General features: G+C 38.9%; 1 protein-coding gene across 1 annotated transcript in view; it reads left to right on the plus strand.

The window, feature by feature from the left end:
• The window catches only part of LOC132395719 (histone deacetylase 9-like), a 470,412-nt gene that overhangs the window by 444,075 nt on the left and 2,131 nt on the right, over positions 1–24,206 (plus strand). The gene's annotated exons all lie outside the window — the stretch shown is intronic.

The raw sequence follows: 24,206 nt of genomic DNA on the forward strand, positions 1-24,206 counted from the left end.
CACCCTTGCCCACAACACTCCTAGCATTAAAATATATACACCTCAAACTATGTGACCCAACATACCTATTATTTCAATTTTGCCTTTTGACACTTCCCCTGACATCTACCTCTGGTCCGATCCCTCCCTTACTGACCTGGGGCTCTGGTTTCCAGCAATTATGGAGAGAAATGGGACTCCATTTCCCATAACAACTGTAATCTGTTATGGTTTATATACATTTGCCATGTATGTCACAAAAATGGCTGGGAATTTTCTGTGAGCACCCTTGCTTTTCCCTACTGATGGGGTGGGATCTCTTGCCCCTACCAGAAGGCAATATCCTAATCCCTAAGCAGTGTATGAACCTCTGCAGTCAGCAATGGTTTCTATTTGCCCTGCCAGTGTAGTGTTTAATCACGGTAACACCCTCAATGCATTTTCCTGTGCAGCCAGTCACCGATCCTACATATTCATCAAAGTTGACCTGATGATTGTAGGTAGCCACCACCCTGAATATGCTCTAGCCTGTGCTTTTGAAACAGTCCTGCAGAACTGTGGTGTCACCGTCTGGTTAGGTCCTGATTTCCCTAGTAAACTGGTTTGCCTCACTTAACCAATGGTCTGTATGCAGGGATTAGTAAAATGGATACGTGGTTTGAGTATCTGAGGTTGGGACAGAGGGTCAGCCTTGTAGTATCCACTAACATTAGCATAGACCAGGTCTTTGCAAGATTTTGTTTTTTTTCCGTGCAGGTGGGGGGAGTTGATGTCTTTTCTTTCAACCACTTCTATGGTTTTTCTGTATTTTATGCCTATCTGGAGAAGACAAATCTCAGAGTGGTATTTTGCATACATAATTTGAAAATAGAATGAACCTTTTAACCTTTGAACCTATGAACCTTTCTCTCCTCTGGTTGCGAAGTTGACATGCTAATAGAACTTTGGCAGGACTATTAGAAGTAATCTGCTCCCATTGACAAATGGCTCCAGGATTTTAAGATGTAGATTTTAAGCAGAACTTAAAGGGGCATGTAAGGGTCTCAGGGAATATTTATAATTTGAATCTGTAATACTATGGAAACCGAATCAGTCCTGATACTCAATAAGGAACTGTAGGTACTTGAGGGGTAATAACCAAGAAATGCATCCACCTAGACTGCTCCATTAAAAGCCAAATGGCCGTCTGCTATGCCATGATTGCTATGTGATTTTGTGACTGAGACTAATGGGCAAGGCAAATGCTTATGATTACAAGACAAGCAGAGAAGTGGAAGATTGTTCAGCGGGTGATGCAACTATCAACAGTTCTGAAACCACATGGGGGCCTGAAGTAAAGTGATATTTTTTGACCTAACCTGAGTTTCAATGAAGATGTGTAGGCTGATTGGAGTGGAACTGGGAATGAAATTGGCAGGAGTCCAGAAATGTGTAGCCGCACTCGGGACTGAGCAGAGATATTCTATAATGTGGTCACCCGGCCTGTGGTTGGTCCCCACAATGTATCAAAGACTGTGTTGTGAGAAATGAATACAATCTGCTAAAATGAAAGAAGTTTAAGTGTTTTGCCTTGAAGTAGTAATTGAGTGGCGAGGAGGAAGATGAAACAGTTTCATCTTCTGAGCTTGCAGTGGGAAGAGGTAAGTCAGTTAGTTGTAGACCAGGATGTCAAAAAAGAATGGTGAGTTAAGAATTGCAAACTAGAGGAGCAATAGGTTTGTTAATATTGTGGAGACACTTGGTGCTTCTTGGTTTAAGAAAAATCAGTGCTATACAAAACAATGAATAGAACAAAGTTCTTTCAGGAGGGCTGATTGGCAATGAGCAAAGAATAAGGAACAAACATGTCCAATTCAGATCTCTTCTGATGTCTGCATAGATGTGCATCATACAAATGTCACTGTGTAGTTAGTTAAGCAGAATCCTTTCCGGCTGTAGTGGGTTTAAGGAGGCTGGGAGATTGGTGTGGGGGATGGGTTGAATGTGAGGTGTGATATTACTAGTAATATTTCCACCATTATCCCCAAATAGCTGAGTACCTTGGCACCTTTCCCATTTTAAGTTAATGTTCAACTATCCCACTTATACCAACTGATCACCATGGTTTGAGTGAATATTATCATACCCAGCATGCTATTTGGTTCATGCTTTTTTGCAAAAAAAAACAGTGCTGATTAGAATTCTGGGACAAAGCACTGGAAGGGACAAAGTTCAGGGTTCCTGGCTTCCATAAAGAGAAATCCCTAACATGAGAATAGACCTAACCAGTAGCTCTCTCCATTGAAGGACCACTGTAGCCCTAAGCAAGCAGAAACACAATGCAGTGTTTATTAACCAAACTTATTGCATTACAACATTTAATTGAATAGACAGAATTTTAACTAGAATATAACCAATTAAATCATAAGGATCATATTTCTTCTTCCTGATCCTTCTGCAAAACTAATAGTTTTATTTAAGAATAACTGGAGGCTGTTTCATGCATTTTTCTTGCATAGTTGTTTATGTGAAGGGGATTTCATGTTCATTTTTAATACTGATTGAACTCTGTGTGTTTTTTTTAAAATCCTGGAGCCAAGGGTGGGGGAAATCAGATAAAGTAAAGGTTAAATCTGATACATTTGTGGATAGAACTGAAAGCCTCAGCTATTACTAGATAAGGAGAAAGGGTGTTTATTGTCAAAATAAATCATCAACTATCCGAGATAATGTTAAACATGCTTTTGTACAGATTAATTTTACTTTTTCACTTTAATGAGATAAAGGGTGAAGGGGCAGAGCACCTCCTGTGTTCAAAGAGTATCAAGTGGATTAGTCCTGGTTTATCTCAACATCTGATTGGTATATCTGACAGTTGATATGCAGCTACCATCATAGACTGATTAATGAGGCAGCATTTGGGTGACTGGCTGGCAAACTTGGCCTCCCTCAGCAGGAGGGGGCATCAATAACTAAATCTATCCCTCCATTGATCTACTTGAGTATCACCACAAAGACCACTGCACTGATTAAGATGCCATTAATTTCCTGGCTGGGTCCTGCACTTTGTTCCCTTTGATAGCCCTTCTTGATCTTGACATCAGACATTTGGGTTTCTGGAGTGAAAGTCTCGCAGTCAGGGAAATCGGTAACATTCATTTCCTTGAGATACTTGGCACTGAATCAAAAGAAATTCATTTGCATGTTGAGTAAATTTTTAAAAAGGGATGATGTAGTTCAACTTACGATTGAATCCCATGAGTTCAGAACAATGCACATTTGTTTGGTAACAATTTCAGTGTATTTTCTTTTTTAGTCTAATTACAGTCATGCTTCACCTCATTATTAAAGCTTGAGTGGTGAGTGTTAGTGATTTAATATGCAAACTGTAAGCATTCAAACAAACTTGAACTGTTATGAAGTTCAGTTGGCACGGCAAGCTTTCTTTCCTAAATGAATCACATATGTAATAATTGAATAAAATATTTTGCTAAAATGTTTGAAGAATTGTAATAAAGATTTCTTTTTTATGTAATGGAAGCAATTTTGGTAAACATGGGAATTTTATAAGTTAAACATATCATCTGTGAATTTAAGAACTTATTAAGTAGTGTGATGGATAAAGAGGAATGGTGTTTGCTGATTAATAATTGTTCACATCAAAAATAATATAGCTACAGATTAAATGAGAGATGAAAATAATTTTATAAAGTAGCAATAAATAGTACACAGATATGCTTCTTGGTTATTACCAATATTTTACAGAAAAAATTGATTAACTACAAAAGGAAAGGAAAGTGATTATTGTTTCTTGGCTGACAACTTGGACAGAAATGTCTAATTTCCAGGCACATCTAAAGAGCCTGAGGTACATCTAATGGATTATTCAGATGTATTTGGTGGCCACATTAAGCAGATGTTAAGCTCCTTACAAGTGTCAATGAAGAGTTGGATGCTGTACCAAAGAAAGCCAATGAAGCATTTATTAGGCTGGCTCTGTTTCTTTTTTCCCATTCCTTCATCAGTCTTTCTTTGCAACTCAATGGAGGTGAGTGCACTTCTCAGTTATGCTGAGTCTCTACAGAAACCACTTTGGATGCTGGTATACCCTCACAACTTCATGTAAAGCCTTCAAACACTCTCACACCTCACTACCCCAACTCTCCCCTTCTTCAGCCTCTTCCCATGCGTCACTCTAAATTAGTGTTAAAATCATTTTCAAATCACGGAGTTTGCAATATTGACAATAATGAAATATTTTATGTTTTGATCTTTCCCTCTCGAATTCCAATTCTACATTTTCTCTGGGGAATAAAGAAGCTGCTACTATAATTTTACTGAACTTTTTATTGCTGAGAGGCATGCAAGATGTGTGATGGCAGACTTCACCTTGCAAATTGTTCTTCTGACTTGGGTAAAAAAAAACACACTGTATCTGCCTGCTGTCTTCCACCAACCTTCCGGTGACAATATTAGCAAATTCAGGGCTGATTTGAACCTGGCTGGAGCAGGATGTAGTTTTGGACAGCCCATACCCTTTCCTACAGTACTTTTGACTTCATCATTTAAACCCTGCAAGGAGGATTCCAGTTGAAAGGTCAAAGTCATCATTTGTTGCTGCGTTACCCAGCTCCATTACATTTTTAATTCTAGTATTTGGTTGCACTGCTTATTCTCAGGCCCTTCACAGGGACTGGTGCTTTGAAAGCTTCAGAGAATATGAGAGACACTGTTGACTGCAGCTCACTGGACCTAAGTAAAGGGCAATTTCTGTCTGATACTTTAGGGATCTCTGGCCCCGTAGAATAAAGACTCAGATGGCACAGGGAAGCACAGCCTGCACTGCATTGCTTGTGGTGCATAAGATATGGTAGGATATGAAAAGTTAAAAGAAAATGCTGGTGATATAGGTAGCTGGAATAAAATAGGAGTGGTGGAAGTATTCTGCAGATCAGGCAGCTCGTGGTAAGAGAGACAGGCACCATTTCAGGTTGAAAACCATTTCTCTGTTCTGCCTGAGTGTTTCTAGCACTTAATACTCTTATTTTAAAGCAGTACATAATCTTTACATTGCTAGCACTTCCCAAAGAGCCTGCTAAAAATCTCCTTCATGTCAGAACATTGGAGAACTTTGTGCTCAGCATGCTCTAAGGATCACGGAATTATCAGGATTTTAAGAACTACCAAGCACTGTATGAGAATGAAAGTAATTCAACTTCAATATTCAGTGTGTATGCAATGATCAACAGCACATTTGCAGGTCTGCCATCCGTTTACAATGGGAGAACCACTGGTAATGAAGAAATTCCTTAGATTTAAAGAACAATTATTCCCCAGAGAAAAACGTGCACATGAACTGGATACTTTAACAGTGAAACTACTCACTTATCAGAAATATCATTTAGCAGATCAATGGGGCCTTTGCCAATGAAATAATGGATGGCAGTATCTCACAGAGAAGATGTCCTGATTCATTATGATTTTGTGAGTATTACCACCAGCTATTGTGGGAAAAGGGCTGAATGCAGTCATCTCAACAGGTGGAGAAGGAGAGGAAGCATTTGATTAAGTTCCCTATGGTAGGGTAGGTGATTAGACTTTCCTTTGTTGGAAATGGTGATTGTCTACAACTTTGGTGGTGTGAATGTTACTTGAATCTTATTGCCTTAATCACTATATCTACCACTACCATCCCCCACCCAGTAAGCCCACCTCACAAAAACCTACCACAAGCTAAACCTGGCTGTAGTCTTATACTGATGATGAATTTGAATGAATGCTTTTCCTGTTTGCGTGAGGTAATTTGAACAATAAGATAGTTTACCCTTACCTGTCTACTTTTTTCTAGCTTTGTGTAACAAAGTTTTGGAATTGTTAACGAAGTGCAAATGAGATCATTTCAGAAAAAAAAGGTAATAGTAGGAGAAGAAAAGTAATGGTAGATACGCAGCAAGAAGAAAATATGTCCACAGTGGAAACTTACTTATACAACCAGTATAATGTTACATTAATGCAGCAGTTTTTCCCTCTGTTGGCTTAAGATATAGCTGATTAACCAGTGCTCAATATACAATTTTAATATGACCTGGAAAGGATTGTAAATGAAGATCTATAGATATGATTTCCTTAAAAATAGGGGTCAACCTAATTTCACCATTGTACTAAAACTAAAGCTACACCATGTTCACATAAGAATTCACAGCACACCCTAAAGTTAATGGGTGTATCAACTCAACTCCTTCTAATGCATCTTTTGCAGTGTTTTGTATTGGCTTAAGGAATGAATAAAATTTAGGACAGCTACATAAGAGGCTGTTTGTAAACCAGAGGCCATGATTCCCTTGTATGGTGGTGTTGTTCTTGTTACCTCACTTCATCATGATGCTCATGACTGCATGAGGGTCTCTGGGAATTGTTTTTATTTTATTGGAAATACAAAGGCTAGAGATATGTTGTTGAATAATACACACATTCAAACCATATCCATAGCAGCTTGAATGCCTGTGGGGCTAATTCCTAGAGAATACCACCCCCTCCCCCTTTAACGTCGACCCATCACCCCCCATCCTTGTCACTATTTGCTCCCACTTCCCATCTAGCCCAGGGACACAAGCCAGCTGTGAAACATGAACTGCTGCCCCTGCTTTAACTAACTCAATACAGACCAAAAACCAAACCTTGGATCTTCCTTATTTGTGCCTTTGCATTTTCTCAATCAGGTGCTGAGGTAGGAAACCTTTCCCTTAAACAGAGAAAAACTTTGCATTATGGAGTCATACACATGTTTTAATGATAAATGAAAGCTGCCAAGAAGTCATTAACACCATTGGCATTGTGTTTTACACCAATGAACATGTTATAAGATGAACTAAATAGACATTGATGTATTTTCTTAGAGCAGTTCCTGTCTCACAAAGTAGACATAATTTTTTTTGGAATTTTTCAATCGCATTTTATATTCTGCTTAGAACTATTAAAAGTGCAATGAGATCTGACAAGCCCCAAGGATAAACCCTGCCAGATTACCATTGGTTGAAGTTCCTGCAGCACACTTGCTCTTGGCAAATGTCAGGCAACTTCATGGTGATCTATCTTCATCCAACTTTCAATATTTTGTAACTTTACAATCATATTTATGTCAGAAAATTCTACATTGTGCTGAAGCTATTATTTTGACCCCATCCAATATTTGGGGTAGGAGATTTTCCGATCTCTCAAGAATAAAGGATATTTAATTAAATTGACTACATAGTTAATGAAAATTTAATTAAGTAATTTATCTGTACGAGATCAGTGCTGTTTTCTTTTAATAGTGTCTAGCTTTTCTCCAGCGGCAGACTTCAAAAAAGTTCTCCGGAATGCCATTGCTAAATGAGTTATCCTTCGTCATATATCTAACATAAATAGCCCAAGGAGCTTCTGAAATGGAATCATAATGTCAAAAATTTCTTTGAAAGGTTTGCCACACTTTGCTAATATTGTATTTCTTTAATCGCTGCTCTTTATGTGTTCGACTGACCTTGCTGTACTGGGTAGAAAGCACACTGCAATATCAAAGACCTTCACCCCTGAGCGAGTGAATGGCTCTTTTGGAGACTTCCTGCTTCTGACAGCTGTAAGGAATTACTATAAACACTATTTGCTGTCTTGCGGGCACTGAGCTGTCCAATTGTTGTGACTCTTCTTTATAGGGGTTGCGGTAGTTAGTAATTGCTTAACATTAGGTGAATGCCTCATTTAGAGATAATTGATTTATTTTGAGAAAGGCCACAAAAAATAGCCTTGTAATCAATAGATCATTTTGTCAAAGCATGTCTAACTTCCTGATTAAAAAAATCAACAACAAACCCTGTGTCAATATAAAACTGTGTGAGAAAAACAGTTAGCTGCAAATTTATGTGAATATAATATGAGATATAAAGGAGAAAGCCTCTATCATCATTCTAAGCAGCATCCCTTAACATTACAAGCATCAGTTTATAAATTTTCAAATATTGACAACTACTTCATAAAATCCATTATCACCTTCTGTGAGAAATAGAAAATATTTAGACAGAGCACTCGCAAGAGCGAGAATGCAAAATGTCCTTTGTTTTTTCACTAAGGTAACTAGAAATTCTGTAGTGTTTTCAGAATAACATTCTATTATCAGAGAACTGTCAGACCTGCACAGACAGGCACCACCCAGCTAACAGGAATCACCTACCATTCATTTCCAACTCATCACCTGCAGCCTATTTAAACCCAACTCTCATCCACATCCCCTGTTCACCCATTGAACCAGCTGGCTTCAACCAATTTCTTCTAGCTTGCAGTTACCTTGTTGACTGTTGTGCTTAGTTGCTCTTCTCCCTTGTTCTGTAGCCCCTCGTGGCTTGCCATTTTGCAGTTTATTAGTAAAGGATCGTTTACTGCTAACTTGTCTCTGCAGCTCTGCTTTTGGGTCAAGACTCCTCTACATTTCCTGACAGGATGAGTGTCACAGCAGAGTTTGCTTGCCCTAAGGAACTTATTCGCTGACATGAGTGCATGATCCAGAAGAAGCAGGAAACCATTGACCATCTGCTCACCACTCTCAACCAACTTTCCATCTTGATACAGCAAACCCAGGCCACTCAACCTCCTCCCTTGGAGTCTTGGATTCCAGTGCTTGAGCACTTCAATGGATGCCCATCCCAGTACCCAGCTGGTGCAGGATTCTCCTTTGTCAAAAAGAAAAATGGGGAACTTCGTACCTGCATTGACTACCATGGACTCAAACCTAAGAATGGCTACCCTCTCCCCTTGATGGATAGCACATTCAAAGCATTTTGCAGGGCCCAGATCTTCACCAGACTGGACCCATGAAGCACATGTAGCCAGATCTGCATCCAGCAGGAAGATGAACCCAATCAATTTCCCTCTAACAGTTACAGCACTTCTTGGACTTCTCCAACTTCTACAGCCATTTCATTTGAAATTACAGCCAAACTGATGTACCTCTCGCATCCCTCACCCAGTCACCTACCTGCAGATAATCTGGTTTTCAGCTGCAGACCACACTTTCAAGGAGCTCAAGAGAGGCTTCACTACCACCATCCTAATGCCTCCAGGCCTTTTGTGGTAGAGGTAGACGCATCAGATGTAGGAGACTGGACGATCCTCTCCCAGCACCTTCTTCTTGCAAGTTCAACTCTACATAGCATTGAATTGGAGTAGGAGACCGGTAACTACCCAACATCAAGTTGGCCTTGGAAGAATAGAGACAATCGCTGATGGGAAGCGTTGAGTCCTTCCTGATCTGAACTGAACACTATAAACTCATATCTATACAATAGACCACCAACTCAACCGATGTCAGGATTGTTGGGCCCTCCTCTTAGAGCAATTGAACTTGATCATCTGTTACCAACCTGACTCCAAGAACACTAAGACAGATGCTGTCATGACAGTTTGACCCAGCTGAAATGGACAAATTCCACACCCCTCTCAGGTCATCCAGTTGCATAACTTTCATCTGGGTTTTCTGAGATCACAGATGTATGCCACTTCATCGCTGCCCGGTTCCTATGCACCCAGTCAATATCTTCCAACCAGTTTGGGCTTCTATGGCTCCCATGGCCTCTGGACGCCCGTGGTCCCGCATCACAATGGATTTCATAATAGGTTTGCCACTTTCCTATGGGGCCATGGTGACCATGATGGTGGTGGGCCATTTCTCCAAAGCAGTCCACTTCATTGCCCTCCCCAAGCCTCTGTCAGCCACTGCAATGGCAAAAATTGTTCTCCAACATGTGGTTTACCTCCATGACTTCCCTCAGGCCATTACGTCAGATTCATCTCCCGCTTCTGGTTCCCTCCTCTACACCCCATGAGTTTGTCCTCTGGCTATCATCTGCAGACCAATGGTTAGTCAGAAAGTGTCAATCAGCAAGAAGAGATGGTTCTGCAATGCCTTGCCACCTCTAACCTTTCTGCATGGAAGAATTACCTGTTCTAGGTCAAGTTGCTCCAAAATTTATGCTCTGCCTCTGCCATGGGTATGTCACCCTCTGACATAGCTACCAACCCCTCTTGTTCCCCGTAGAAGAGCCAGTGATGGAGATCCCATTCTCTGGGGCACTGATTCACTGTAACCAGAATGCTTAGAAGAGAGCACACAGTTCAAAGACGTAATGGTTAGCAGGTTAATTCATCATTGTAAAATGGTTTTTGATTAGGCTAGTATTAAATAGATGGGATGCTAGATGGTGCAACTCATTGGGCTGGAAGGGCTTGTTCTACCTCTAAATAAATTAAGTAATTCATAAATTAGATATGGATATATCCCTGTAAATTTTCTCTGTACTCTGTCAATCTTATTGATATCCTTCCTATAGGCAGATGACCAGAATTCCACAAAATACTCCATATTTGCCCTGACCAATGTCTTATACAACTTCATTATAATACCCCAAGTCCTGTACCCTGGACTCTGATTCATGAGGGACAAAAGCTCTCTTTACAACCCTATCTACCTGTGATGCTACCTTCATGGAATTATGGGTCTGTACTCCCAGATCATTTTGTTCTACCAGGTGAGGCAACACTTCACCTACAAGTCGTCAGCTCCAGTGCTGCCAAATGCTCCCCCCACTTCCCTCATTGGTGCAATCCAATGTAGTTTTACAGACCGCTTTGTCGAGCACCTCCTCTCAATGGGCAAAATTCAGGATTGCCAGTTAGCTAACCATTTTAATTCCAATCCTCGTTCCTATTCTAGCATGTCAGTCCATGGATTCCTCTATTGTCGGAATGAGGCCATTTTCAGGTTGGAAGAGCATCTGAGTAGCCTCCAAACTAATGGCATCAGCATCAAATTCTCTAAATTCCAATAATTTCCCCCCTTTCCCTTCCCAATTCTTCAATTCCCCAATTTGGGTTCCCTCTTACCTCTTTTCTTCTCCTCACCTGCCTATCACCTCCCCCCTCCGATGCCCCTTCACCTTGTTTTTCTCCCATGGTCCACTCCCATTTTCTATGAAATTCCTTAATTACCAGCCCTTTACATTCCCTACCTATGACCTCCCAGCTTTTTACTTCATTCCACCTCCCACCCTCCTGGCTTCACCTATCACTTTCTAGCTTCTACTTCTCCAATCCCAACCTCCTTATTCTGGCTTCATCCCACTTCCTTTCCAGTCCTGATGAAAGGTCTCAGCTTGAAATGTCAACTGGTTATTCATTTCCATAGCTGAGTTTCTCCAGCCATGAACCATGTCAAAAAGTGAAGAGATCTCTTCAAATATTGAGGGAAAAATGTTTTTAAGAAAACTAACCAGCATCTATGGAAATTAATATAGCTAATAATGAGTTTTGATAAAGAGTCTAGCTTTGAAGTATTCCACAGAGGTACTACAGGTCTACATAGTCAACAAGTTGCTTGCAGACTAATTGTGTGGAGCCAAAATATATTATTAATCACCCATTGACACTGAACTCTCTCAGACATTCTGTCTGAAGAAGCACAGCAAGGGGGCTAGCTCTCCCAATTAGTAATGAGGCTCAAGAGGCAATATTGGACTCTACCCAGCATTCTGCACCCATCAGTTAAGGGCACTTCCTCCAGTCTGATGTATGTTTTATACCCGAATGACAAAGAAATGGCACTCATTGCTCTTTCCACAATGAACTGGCAATTTAGAATAACTTACCTGAGTAGGTTGAATATCTTATGTCGAATTCTTTAACAAATGTTTCAGCTCTTTTTCTTGTATTTCTTCATGACTGAGTTAAAATAATGGAGAGAGAATTTCCAATGAGCATCTTGAGTTCTGTAAAATAATATGTTGGTTTATTTCAAGCTCTTCAATGTCTTTTCCAAAGTTCACAGTGCAGGTTTGAATAAAATCTGGGATGTGATGAATGATCAGATGTAATTGAATCATTCATTCTATGACTAGTTTCAAGGGGGAACAAAATGCAGAAGAAACTCATAACAGGAGGTTTTCTCTTCTTTACCCTTCAATGTTACTGGGTTGCTATCTTTGGAGTGGTGGCATATCTCACAAGTTCGATTATATACAGTTGACCATCCTTACACGCAGATTCCACACACGCAGATTCAACAAACCGCGAATCAGGAAAACCTAGAAGTTCTCTCCTCAGCGTGTATTGTTTGAGCATGTACAGACTATTTTTTTCTTTTCATTATTCCTTAAACAATACAGTATAACAACTATTTACATAGCATTTACATTGTATTAGGTATTATAAGTAATCTAGAAATGACTTAAAAGTACAGGCAGTCCCTGGGTTATGAATGAGTTCCATTCCTGAGTCCATCTTTACGTCGAATTTGAAGTCAGAACAGGTACATCCGGTATTATTTAGCGTCAATTAGTCAAATATTTTTCTTAGTATATAGTACATATTTTACCTTTCTGTGTATATAAAACACTTAAGAAACTTACATATTTCAATAATTAAACCACTGCGTTGCTCAGTAATAATTGTAGCTTTCATCGGAGCAAGGCCTTTCACATGCTCCATTAAAATTGTTCCGATCGTTGACTGACTGTAGCCTAACACTTTTCCAGTGACCAATGGCGTTTCTCCTCTTTTTGATCACTTTATTATTACCACCTTATTTTCAGTCGTGATCATGATTATTTTTGTGAATAGAAACACCGTGGATTCAGAGCTTCACCGCTGGGTCCTAATGTCCACCACACTGAGACATGTTAAATAAAGTCCGGGGTTCCACTGAGTCCTAAAGACCACCGCACTGAGACAGGTTAAATAAGGGACTTGAGCATCCACATTTTTTGGTATCCGTAGGAGGTCCCAGAACCAATCCCCCCGCGGATAAGGAGGGCCGACTGTATTATAGAATGAAGGAAAATTAGGTATTTTTGGAGCTGAGTCCTTGGCCTCTTCCGGCAAGATTGTGGCGTAACTGTTCGCAGTGGCTTCTATGGGGTCAACAAAGGGTGCTACAGTTCTACTTCAACAAATGATCGCAAGATTCTGGTCTATATTAAGTACTTAATGTACTGCAGGTCTACATCATCAGCGAGTTGCTTGCTGGCAGAGATAATGAAGGAGCTGCGAATGTGCAGCTGCCTGAGTCAATGGAGGCTTACAGTCAAAGAGTGAGTGGCTATCATGATGACTGTTCTTGTGATCGCAAGACCCCTTTGGACATTGTTAATCTCGTATGTCGCAAGTTCAATTCACTGATTCATTGGACGACAGCAGGGGCAGATAAAGGCTGCCTACCCCTTAGTCGTGATTGTAAACACGTGGGTGCTTACTGTGTGTGACTTGGTAATATGTCTTTGTGCCTTGACCCTGTAGGAATGCTGTCTCACTTGGCTGTATTCATGAGTATTCATATATGGTTAAATGACAATTAAACTTAAATTGTCAAAGTAATGGCAGAAAATACATTACTGCATGTGTATGAACTTGACCTAAACAAACATTGAATGTGGCTGTATATGTAATATAAACAAGCAAAGTTTCTGCTGCATTTAATTTGCCATTACGTAAAATATCCATATTCTTAAAATTATATATTTCATTTGAATTTCTATCTTCTCATATTAACTGAATTAGCTACTACCACATGAGTTTGTTCTCCACAAACACTAACTTGTATGACATGCTTGACTTTAGGACTGCGAGCACACTAAGTACATTTAGTTTTCATCAATCATTTTAAGGTACATGAATAATGTCTGTAATAATTAATAATAGGTACCCTTCCAGCTTTCAAAAGTAAGACCAGAAGATACAGAAGCAGAATTAGAGAATTTAGCCTATCAAGTCTGCTCTGCCATTTCATCACGGCAGATCCATTGCCCACTCAGCCCCAATCTCCTGCCTTCTCCCATAACCCTTCTTGCCATTCAAAAAGGGTCTGTGTTGCAGCTGCTTTTCTTACGTTTTATGTCATTTCAAGAGGACTGGAATACAAAAGCAAGAATGTAATGTTGAGGCCTCACTTGGAGTACTGTGAGCAGTTTTAAGCTCCTTATCTAAGGAAGGTTGAACGTTCAAAAGAGGTTCACAGAAAGTATTCTGGGAAAGAAAGGGTTATCATATGAGGAGTGTTTGAAGGCTCTGGGCCTGCACTCACAGGAATTTAGAAGAATGAGGGAGTATCTCATTGAAAGCTATCGAATATTGAAAGCCATAGATAGAATGGATATGGAGAGGATATTTTCTATAGTGCGGAGTCCAGGACCAGAGGGTGCAACCTCAGAATAGAGTGACATCCATTTAGAATGGAGATAAGGAGGAATTTCTTTATCAAGAGGGTGATGAAACTGTGGAGTTCTTTGCCTTGATGGCTGTGGAGGCCAAGTCATTGAGTATATTTAAAGTGAAGGTTGATTTGTCAGTTAGCTATGATGGAATGACAGAACAGATTTGATGAGCCTTCTGGTCTGATAGTAAACACTGCAGACCACCACTGGAATGTAGCACAACTTTTGCAATAGCCTGAATGCTTGAGCAGGAAGTTGAGCAATGCTTGGGAAACTCAAACCATTTGTCTTTTATGTCTAGACTGCTCCTAGGATAAGTTAGAGTGAGAAGTAAATAAAAATGCACATTCTAGAAATCCAACTTTTGAAGAAAGAAAATCATGGAAGGACTCAAAAAGTCAGTTTGCATCTGGGTACAGAGAACCCATCGATGTTTCACATCCAAGACACTCATTTGGATTTTGCTAGCAACTGATAGAGAAACATGGCCAGACAAATACAACCCACCTTTGATGACTTTTGTCACTCAGGAGGGGGACAGACCTTTTCATCCTTGAAATATCATAGCTTATCAGCAAACTGAGTAAGACATATGTTCTGAGTACTCAGCAACAAATGCTCATCTTGGACTTTACCAAGATAATACAGTAGATTTCCATACTGGATAGATTGAGCTCTGGGCATTTGTCCAAAAATTATGGATAATTGCAAGATGCTGAATCACAAGACAACATATGAGTGAATGTTGAAACAAGAATCAAAGCATATTTTGCTGAAATTGTAGTTTCTAGTTTATTATGATTCAGTGAAGAAGAGGTTGCTATCCTGTGATATAACATAATACAGCAACAACATACTTACATCACAGGTTACGGAGAATGGTGCTTTCATCAAGGTCATTTCCTGAAGCAGAATAAAGTACTCATAACTGGACAGGAAAGGTTTAGTTATCATTTCAAGAGTGATAAGAACTTCACATAACCAGAACTTTATGATTTTTATGAACTCTATGCCCATGTAAGGTATCAGCTAAGCTACAGAATTAATACTTACATTTTATGATTATAATTACATTCCAAAGCACAGTGTGGACAGTACTATTATGATGTGGATGTGATAGTCAACTGCCTGTATGTGTAACACTATGTCAAAAGTTTGTCACTACTAGAATAAGTAGTATTCCAGTTGCAAACCAAAACTTTGCTAACATTATAGGATGTGATCCTACCCTTTCCTCGGTGCACAAATACAGTCAGTGACTACTCTGTTAGGTATAACTGTATACCTACCCATGAATGCAAATATCTAATTGGCTAATCATGTGCAGCAACTCAATGCATTTAAACATGTAGAGGTGGCCAAGAGGTTCAGTTGATACTCAGACCAACCATCAAAATGAGAAAGAAATGCGATCTAAGTGTTTTTGACCATAAAAAGGCTGTTGGTGCCAGATGGGGTGGTTTGAGTACCTCATAAGCTGCTGACTCCCTAGGATTTTCATGCCCAACAGTCTCTTGAATTTACAGGAAATGGTGTGAAAACAAAGATAAAATCCAGTGAGCGGCAGTACTGTAGGTGAAAATGCCTTGTTAATGAGAGAGGTCAGAGGAGACGGGTTCAAGCTGACTGGAAGTCAACAGTAACTCAAGTAACTATTCATTACAACAGTGGTCTGCAGAAGAGCATCTCTGAATGTGTAATGTGTTGAACCTTGTATTGGATGAGCTATAGCAGTGGAAGACCGTGCCAGGTTCTGCTCCTGAGGCCACCTTATTGGATACAATCCTGTATCTAATAAAGTGGCGACTGAGTTATATCCGGAAAAGATGAGGAGAAATATATGAAAGGATGTGTTATTATTACACTACAGAAAGAAGATATGAGCTCGCTATCCAGGAAAGGTGTGGTTCTTTGGAAATGCAGCGATGTTGTTCCATCACTGGAAATAACAACATGAACAAACCATGCCTGACGATACTGGTGGATTTCTCACGTCCATTTATGGGGGAAATAGCCATGCTCAAGGTAGATGCACATTCAAAGTAGATATGAACACTTCTTAGAGATGCTTCTACATCTCAAACACCAATCCTGAATTCAAGAATGAGGTTGGCTGCACATACTGTAGACCTCCAGAATTACTTGTGATGCACTAAGGAAACAACTTCACCTTGCATGATTTGTCGCAATATTAGGTATCTGGTTTAAAGAAGATTTATTGAATTAGACCAGTTTCATTTGTGGTCTGGCTGAGTTATAATCTCATGAATAAGTGTCATCAGGAGCACTTAAGATATCATTCACTGTGGCTATCTGTTGAACTTGAAGGGGCAATACCTTATATTGAAATAGTGTTGTCCCATTATATTGAAAGTTCGAAGTAGATTTATTATAAAATTACATAAATGTCACCATACACTACGCTGAGATCAATTTCTTGCTGGCATTCACAGTAAATACAAATAAACACAATAGAATCAATGAAAATCTACACACAAACAAAGAAGGGCAAACAGCCAGTGTTGGCGTGTGGCCAAGTGGTTTAGGCTTTGGGCTAGCGATCTGAAGGTCGTTAGTTCAAGCCTCGGATGAGGCTGCGTGTGTGTCCTTGAGTGGCAGTATGGACAAGACAAAAGGGTTTGTGTTGTAGAGTCCCTGAAAGTAAGTCCATAGGCTGTGGAATCAGTTTAGTGCTGGGGTGAGTGAAGTTATCCACTCTGGCTCAGTAACCTAATGGCTGAGGGATAATAACCGTTCCTGAACCTGGTAGAGTGGGACCTAAGACGTCTGTACCTACTTCTGTACCTCCTTCCTGATGGCATGTGCTGAATTGTAGGGATCTTTACTGATGAATGCTGCTTTCCTGTGACAGCGCTCCTTGTTGGTGTGCTCAATGTTGGAGAGGGTTTTACCCGAGATGGACTGGGCTGCATCCACTTCTTTTTGTAGGCTTTTCTGTTGGTGTTTCCATATCAGGTCATGATTCAACCAGTCAGTATACTCTCCACCGTGCACCTAGAAGTTTATCAAAGTTTTAGCTGACACTCCAAATCTTCACAAACTTCTAAGAAAGTAGACACATTACCGTGCCTTCTTTATAATGACACTTATGTGCGGGACCCAGGAAAGATTCTTTGAAATGGCAACACTGAGCAATTTAAAGTTTTGACCCTCACCACTTCTGGTCTCCTGATGCAGATTGGCTCATGGACCTCTGGTTTCCTACTCCTGTAGACAGTAGTTTGGTTTTGCTGACCAAAAGCAAGGGGTTGTTGTTGTGGCACCATTGGCCAAATTCTCAATCTCCCTCCTACAGTAAATGCTAATTCATCACCACCTTTGACTCAGCTAACAATGGTGGTGGCATCAGCAAACTTAAATATGGCTTTGGTCCTGTGCTTAGCCTCACAGTTATGTATAAACTGAGTAGGGCAGAGGGCTAAACTGATAGCCCTGTGGTGCACCAGTGATTGAAATGGGAAAACGGAGGGAAGACACACTTTGAAATGACATGCAACCATCTCTTGCACCTCACTGAGCACTGGAGGATCTTACTGGTTCATGCAGTATCTGTAGAGGGAAATGGACAATCAACGTTGTGTGTGGAACCCCTTCATCTGGACTGAAAGTGTAAATTGAGAAGTTGTTCATAATGTGGAAGTAAACTACCAGATGGAATGAGTTGGTAAGTTTTGGCAGTTTTGGGGATTCAGGCGTGAACGTGGAAGAATGATCCATTTGTTGTTGCTCTTTAGTGGAGCAGAGCTTCTCTTAAACTATTGACCAGTGAATGCATTTTACTTGATTTTTGAATGGTGTCTTTAGGACACCAGTATCAAAGTGAAGCTGACAGACTGTACGTGGTAATGGCAGTGTGAAGTTTCAAGTCAATTTCTAGCTTCCAGCTTGATGAAATCACATTGATGAGATCTCAGACAAAGGTTAAGCTGAAGATCCTGTCTCAAATGAAAACATTAGAAGAACAGCTATATATATTGAAAAACTTTGAATCATAAAATAATTAGTATATTGTCCTGTTACTATTCCATGCCCCAGAGTTGCATATGCTCTAGACTTCAAGGAAGTTTCAATTGCTTTGTTAGAGAATGCTGATTATTAACAAAAAAAAAGTTGCATGCTGTTAAGGATGGGATGGCAGTTGGATCATCTGGGTCATTTCACTAGGCATGGTCCACATATCTGAAGTGATTGCAGGAAATCTGGACAATACCAAGACTGCCTGTGACATATCAAGGACTACATTGGAGAATAATTAAGAGTCAACACTAATTTTGTGCAATTTTCTCTGCAGAATATTGAAGCTCATTTGGTACAAGTTCACAGCAAACACTGCTGTTAAAATTATCTTGAACTTTATAAGTGATCTTAACCATAAGTAAACAAAGCAACTTTGGTAGAATCAATTTAATCTAGTCTCAGTTGGATAATATTTTTCACACAACTGTTTCTGTCACATTATTAACCTTCTGTTAGCTGGCAGATAACAGATTAAGCAGACATTTTAAAGCTCATGATTTCCAGATGCCAGAAGAAATTTATGACAAGAGTTAAATAATTTTGTTAAATTTGAATTTTGTGTGTAAATTACAATACATTTTGCAGAGATTTAAAAGTAAAAGAATAAATTCAATCTGAAAGACACAGGACTATTCCAGGCAAATAATCATTCTTTATTTGATTATGTGACATAATCATGAAATATGTGGATGAATTTTTGATCTGCAGTATAATTTCCAGTCTTCCCTGAGACGTGAATTAATTTCTCCCACTGAAACCTGAGCACTGAAATCAGGGCAGTGCAGTGCTCTCCTTTAGAAAATAGTTATTAACCATTATGGCTGGTGGTAATAATGATCTTGACTGAGGCTTATACCATTTTAATCAACGGCATTCTTTTTGGTGGCATTGGCTTGGCCTGATAAATTTGCAAACATGAGGAAATCTGCAGATCCTGGAAATTCAGGCAACACACACAGAATGCTGGTGGAACGCAGTGGGCCAGACAGCATCTATAGGAAGAAGGGTCTCGGCCCGAAACGTCGACTGTACTTCTTCCTGATAAATTTGATTGGCTCTGCTTTATCATGCCGCTTCTCATGATGTAAACTAGCTGAAAACTTAGAATCTTAGAGCTATGATTTTCATGTATATTTTCTGGTGTAGTCTGTTTTGTTGTGTGCCTTTGTGATATCATTCTGGAGAACGTTGTCTCATTTTTTAACTGCATTGCATTTATGGTTTCTAAATGAAAATAAACTGAAATTGAACTGAACTAAGTTTAATGGATGATGTCAGACTGGCTATGTATTGTACACTGGAGGGCATACATTGAAAGTAAGAGATGGTAGGTTCAAAGAGGATGCGATGGGTGTTTTTTACTCAGGGAGACACGAATGCCTGATATGGTGGTAGAGGCAAATAGATCGGAGGCTTTTAAAAGACGTTTGCCTTGGCACATGGATATAAGGAAGTTGGAGAGATATGGTCATGGTGTGGTTAGGAAGGATTAGTGTTTGGGTGTTTTGATTTGCTTTTTAGCTGGTTCAGCATGACATTGTGGGCTGAATGGCCTGTTCCTGTGCTGTACTGCTCTATTATTTGTCCCTTTCTTTGGAATCAAAAATTAAAATTTGGCCATTTATTTACAATGCAGATAGTTACAATTCAAATTGATGAATATGCTAACATTAGAGTTTGTTCATATATTTTCAGTCATTTTATTATAGATGTAATATTCTAGACCTAAGTATTGGGTTTGTTAAATATTTAAGGCTTAGATTATGATCGCTGGTTGATCTTTGATCAGCTGCATCCTGTCCCCACAATGTATATTTTCCAGTAATAAGCATCCTTTCTTATTTTTGAAAAGTTCTAAAACATTTTAATTATTATTGAGTCTAGGAATGTCCTTTGATGATAAGCAGGCATGTGTTCTGAAAGTAGGAACCCTGACTGATTTCTCCTATCATTAATCCAAAGGTGCTGAGTTTAGTTGTTGTGGTCTAGCTGAGCTCAGTTACCCCAGCAATGACCAACACAGAAGCCCAGGTTATCCTGGTGTGGGAATGGCACAGTACCAGCTAGTATCAGACACGATGGGACATCTGTGCACTCAGCCACAAGGACAGCAACCTGTCTTTTAAATATTTTGAATTCTGACTTGGCCACTGCTCTAATAATTATTTACACCATAGACCTGCTTTGAGTTATTATGTGTATTATGTGATATGGAAGAATGAGTCACTCTTTTAATTAAATTCATTCATGATATATGAAATTCACTTGTTTCAGTACAGCATAAATTGTGCATGATTCTGAAGAATGTAATACAACAGCAGGAATGAAAGCAATATTTTCACAACCTAGCTGAGAGCTCATTTAGCAAACTGTGGTGCTATTAAAGGGAAAAAATGAACATCATTTTGCGTACAAGCTCTTTCCCTTATTTCTTTTTTCCCTCACACTCCAGGTAGAGAAATGAAATCAACTGCTGATTAAAATGCTGAAGAATTATTGGATTTCTGCAGTAACCAGCTGGTGCAATGTGCTTAGTGTATTATTATTATAGCAATTTGCAAGCAATTTAATCACCTTCAAAAGCTGTTATTGAATACCTGAACAAATGCTCTGTTGATTTGATTCATGAAACTCGAAAACAAGGATTGCATTGCAGGCATTTTGGAATAAATTATGCAGGCTAGATTGCTGTTGGACTTAACCAGCAAATTTCATTTCCCTACTCCACATTGCACTGAATGTTTGCAACTGTGTGGTTCCTAATATCCTCTTCACAAAGAAGAGCAGTCTGCACCCAACGAAAACCAAAGTTGCCCATGGCCCATCCTGATGCGCCCCTGCTTTTCCACAGTTTCCAGAAATGTTGCCAACAATCTGAGAAATTATCAAAAGTTTAAAAGACAATTTCAGAACTCTCTTGAAGATACTTGCAGCTCAGCAGATACAACTCTGTTGGGTAGAGAATTCCAAAGATTTATTACTCTCTGGATGAAATTTCTTCTCACCTCAGTCATGAATGTTTGTTCCTCCTTATTCTCTCTATTTCAACTATATCCTTCCTTCATTAGAAAGACAAAATCAGGAAGACAAGACCTGCAGACAATATTCCCAGTGTTGATCTTATTGAATGGTGGAGTAGGCAAAAAGATCGAATGGCCTGCTTCTATTTCTTATCCCTAACAATCATAAAATATTGAGAATTATGTTGAATATTCAAAGGGGAAGAAAGTAAATTAGAGAAGGGCTAATTTCAATTAGTTGGAAACAGATTGAGTTTTGCTATTTAAACACTAATTGAACTAGAGGCCTTAAAAATAAAGATGATTCAACTCCTGTTTAGATACAGTCCCATGAGGGAGATGGGTAGAAAAGTTAAAACAAGAGCTCCATGAACAAAAATATAGATAGTAAAACTGAGGGGGGGAACAAGGATAAAAAACATGTGACAATTGCCATTTCACCCAAATAGGAACCAGTCTGAATAAAGGATGTTCAAAGGGTAAATAAAACAGGAATAAGAGAGAGCATGGGTGGAAAAAGGAACTGGTAGAAAACATAAAAGGGAGCCAAAAGATATTTTAAGGAACTTAAAATTATTTTATTAGCATGCAAACAAGAAATAGATTGTAAGAGGAAAGACAGAGCCAATCAAAGACAAGAAAGGAAATGTACTCATAGAGGAAAAATGTATAGCTGAGGTATTAAGTGAGTATTTTGCATCCTACTGATGTCACAGCAAAGGAAGATGTAATTGAGAGTCCGGATGAAGTAGAAACGGTTAAAGAGGAGACACTAGAAAGATAGGTTCCGCTTACCATGGACAAATCAGTTACTCCAAAAGCAATGTGTCTTATTGAGGAAAGAAAGGGAGGGAACTGCAGAGGTCCTGGCTGTAATCATTTAAACATCAGCAGATACAGGGTATAAAAATGGGAATAAAAATGGGAAAAACCTTTTTCAAAAGAGGGTGTATGTTGCGATAGACTCAGTAAGTATAGATAGATTAATTTAACCTTAACATGTGAGAATGCAAAAAACTAATAATTATGGACAAATTAATAATCAGATGTAAATTGATTAGAGAAAATCAACATTGATTTATTAAAGACAAAATTTGTCCCAGTAAGAGCAGTTGAGAATTTTTTTTTTGGAAGTATACAGAAATATACTGTAGATATATTCAGAGAAGGCTGGGAATTCAGACTGTTACATTTTCCAATATGTATTGTTGGAACTGATCTGTATTTGGTGAAGTGCGCGCAACCTCCAAATGTGCAAGTGAACTCAGAACAGGTTAGTATATTTAAATGGGACATAAAACAGACTAGTGAGATAAACAATTTGTTGGCAAATGAAGCTTCCTGTTGAGAAATGTAAAGTAGTATACCATTATAAGAAAATCAAGGGAATGCAATATATTAAAGTGTACAATTCTAAAAGTAGGGCAAACTGTGAAGCTATAAATACATGGTTTAAAGAAAATGGAAGAACAGGTTGAGAAACAATGAATATGGGTTTTATAAAGAGAGGCTGAATACACGGACAAGAAAGTCATGATCATCCTTTATAACATATTGGTTATATTTAACCAATATTTAAAATATCGTGCCCCATTCTCAGCATCAATCTTTAGGGAAGATGTGAGGACCTCATGAAAAAGCTAAGGGATGTAATGGAGGTATTCAAACACAAAATGTACAGACAGATTAAACAAAAAGTGCTGCTGTGATCTCAATGACAAACCTAACGAACAAAGGCAAACAAAGTTGATTCACAAAAGTAGCAGAAGTGCCAGAAAGCAAAGCATTTCTACTCAGCAGGTAGTTGGAGACTTCTTTGCTCCATCAAAGATAGCGGGGAAGCAAATTCAAAGTAGTATTCAAAAGAGAACTGGATAAGATCTGAACATAGTTCTATAAACATTTCCATCTCTTCCTCCTTTGTTAGCTGCTCCCTAAAATTTACATCTTTGATCAGTTGCCCTACTATGTCAGCCATTTTATTTTTATTTACTGCTGTATTATTGATGCTATATGAGCATTGGCTACTGTTTCTGTCTAATACATTTTATTTGCAAATTTACTCTTCTATGACATTCCTAGCACTTTAACTGCTTGCTATGTAAGCTAAAAGACTATGCAAAAGTCATTACTGTTTGCTTTGCTTTAAGGACTGTAGGTGTTGTTATAAATTATAAACTTCAGACACTTCCATATAATGAGAACATTGATAAATTAATTGCAGTACAAAAGAAACAATACATTAATATTAAGTATGTCCAAAAGGTTTTGCTGTGGCAAAGTAGTTTAATAATGCAATAAATTTCAAGTCTGCATCATTATTGATTTCTTCTTTTTTCATCAATACAGTCATTTTTAAATTCCCTCATATTATGCATTAACTAATGCATTAACTTGGTGAACTTCTTTCCAAAGCCCCAAAAATGAAATTCAAATCATAGTCATCCATGCATGTGTCCTGACATAATGTGGTGGCCAATGCATAATTGCTGTCCTCCTTTGCTCTGTTGGCAATGGCCACTTTCCCCGTGGTGAGAGATTGCAGAGAAAAGGTCTTTGCCCTTGATCACACTTTCAAAGATACGCATGTTTCAACATCTAATTCCCATGCCTTTGCCCTTAACTGGCATGGTCCCCTGCATTGCACCTCTCAAAATATGGAGACATACAGTAAGCTGATGAACATCTAGCTCAGTACCTTTCTTATAAAGATCTACTTTCATTTTCAGCTTATATTTTTCTTAACTGCTTTCAGCTGTGTAGCTGAGTGCACAAGGCTTTTCAGAGATAGAAGGGAAAAATCATACTTCAAAGTTAGAAAGCTACACATAAATGCCATGCAAGATTAAATATATTCGCAATGATAAAGTTTTATCATGCCCATAACTTAACATTCCCATTGCCATATCAGTACAGTATATTTTCATTTTGATATATTAGTAAAATGCACATACTTTCT

This window comes from Hypanus sabinus, chromosome 6 (genome assembly GCF_030144855.1).
Source record: "Hypanus sabinus isolate sHypSab1 chromosome 6, sHypSab1.hap1, whole genome shotgun sequence".
Classification (NCBI taxonomy): Eukaryota; Metazoa; Chordata; class Chondrichthyes; order Myliobatiformes; family Dasyatidae; genus Hypanus; species Hypanus sabinus.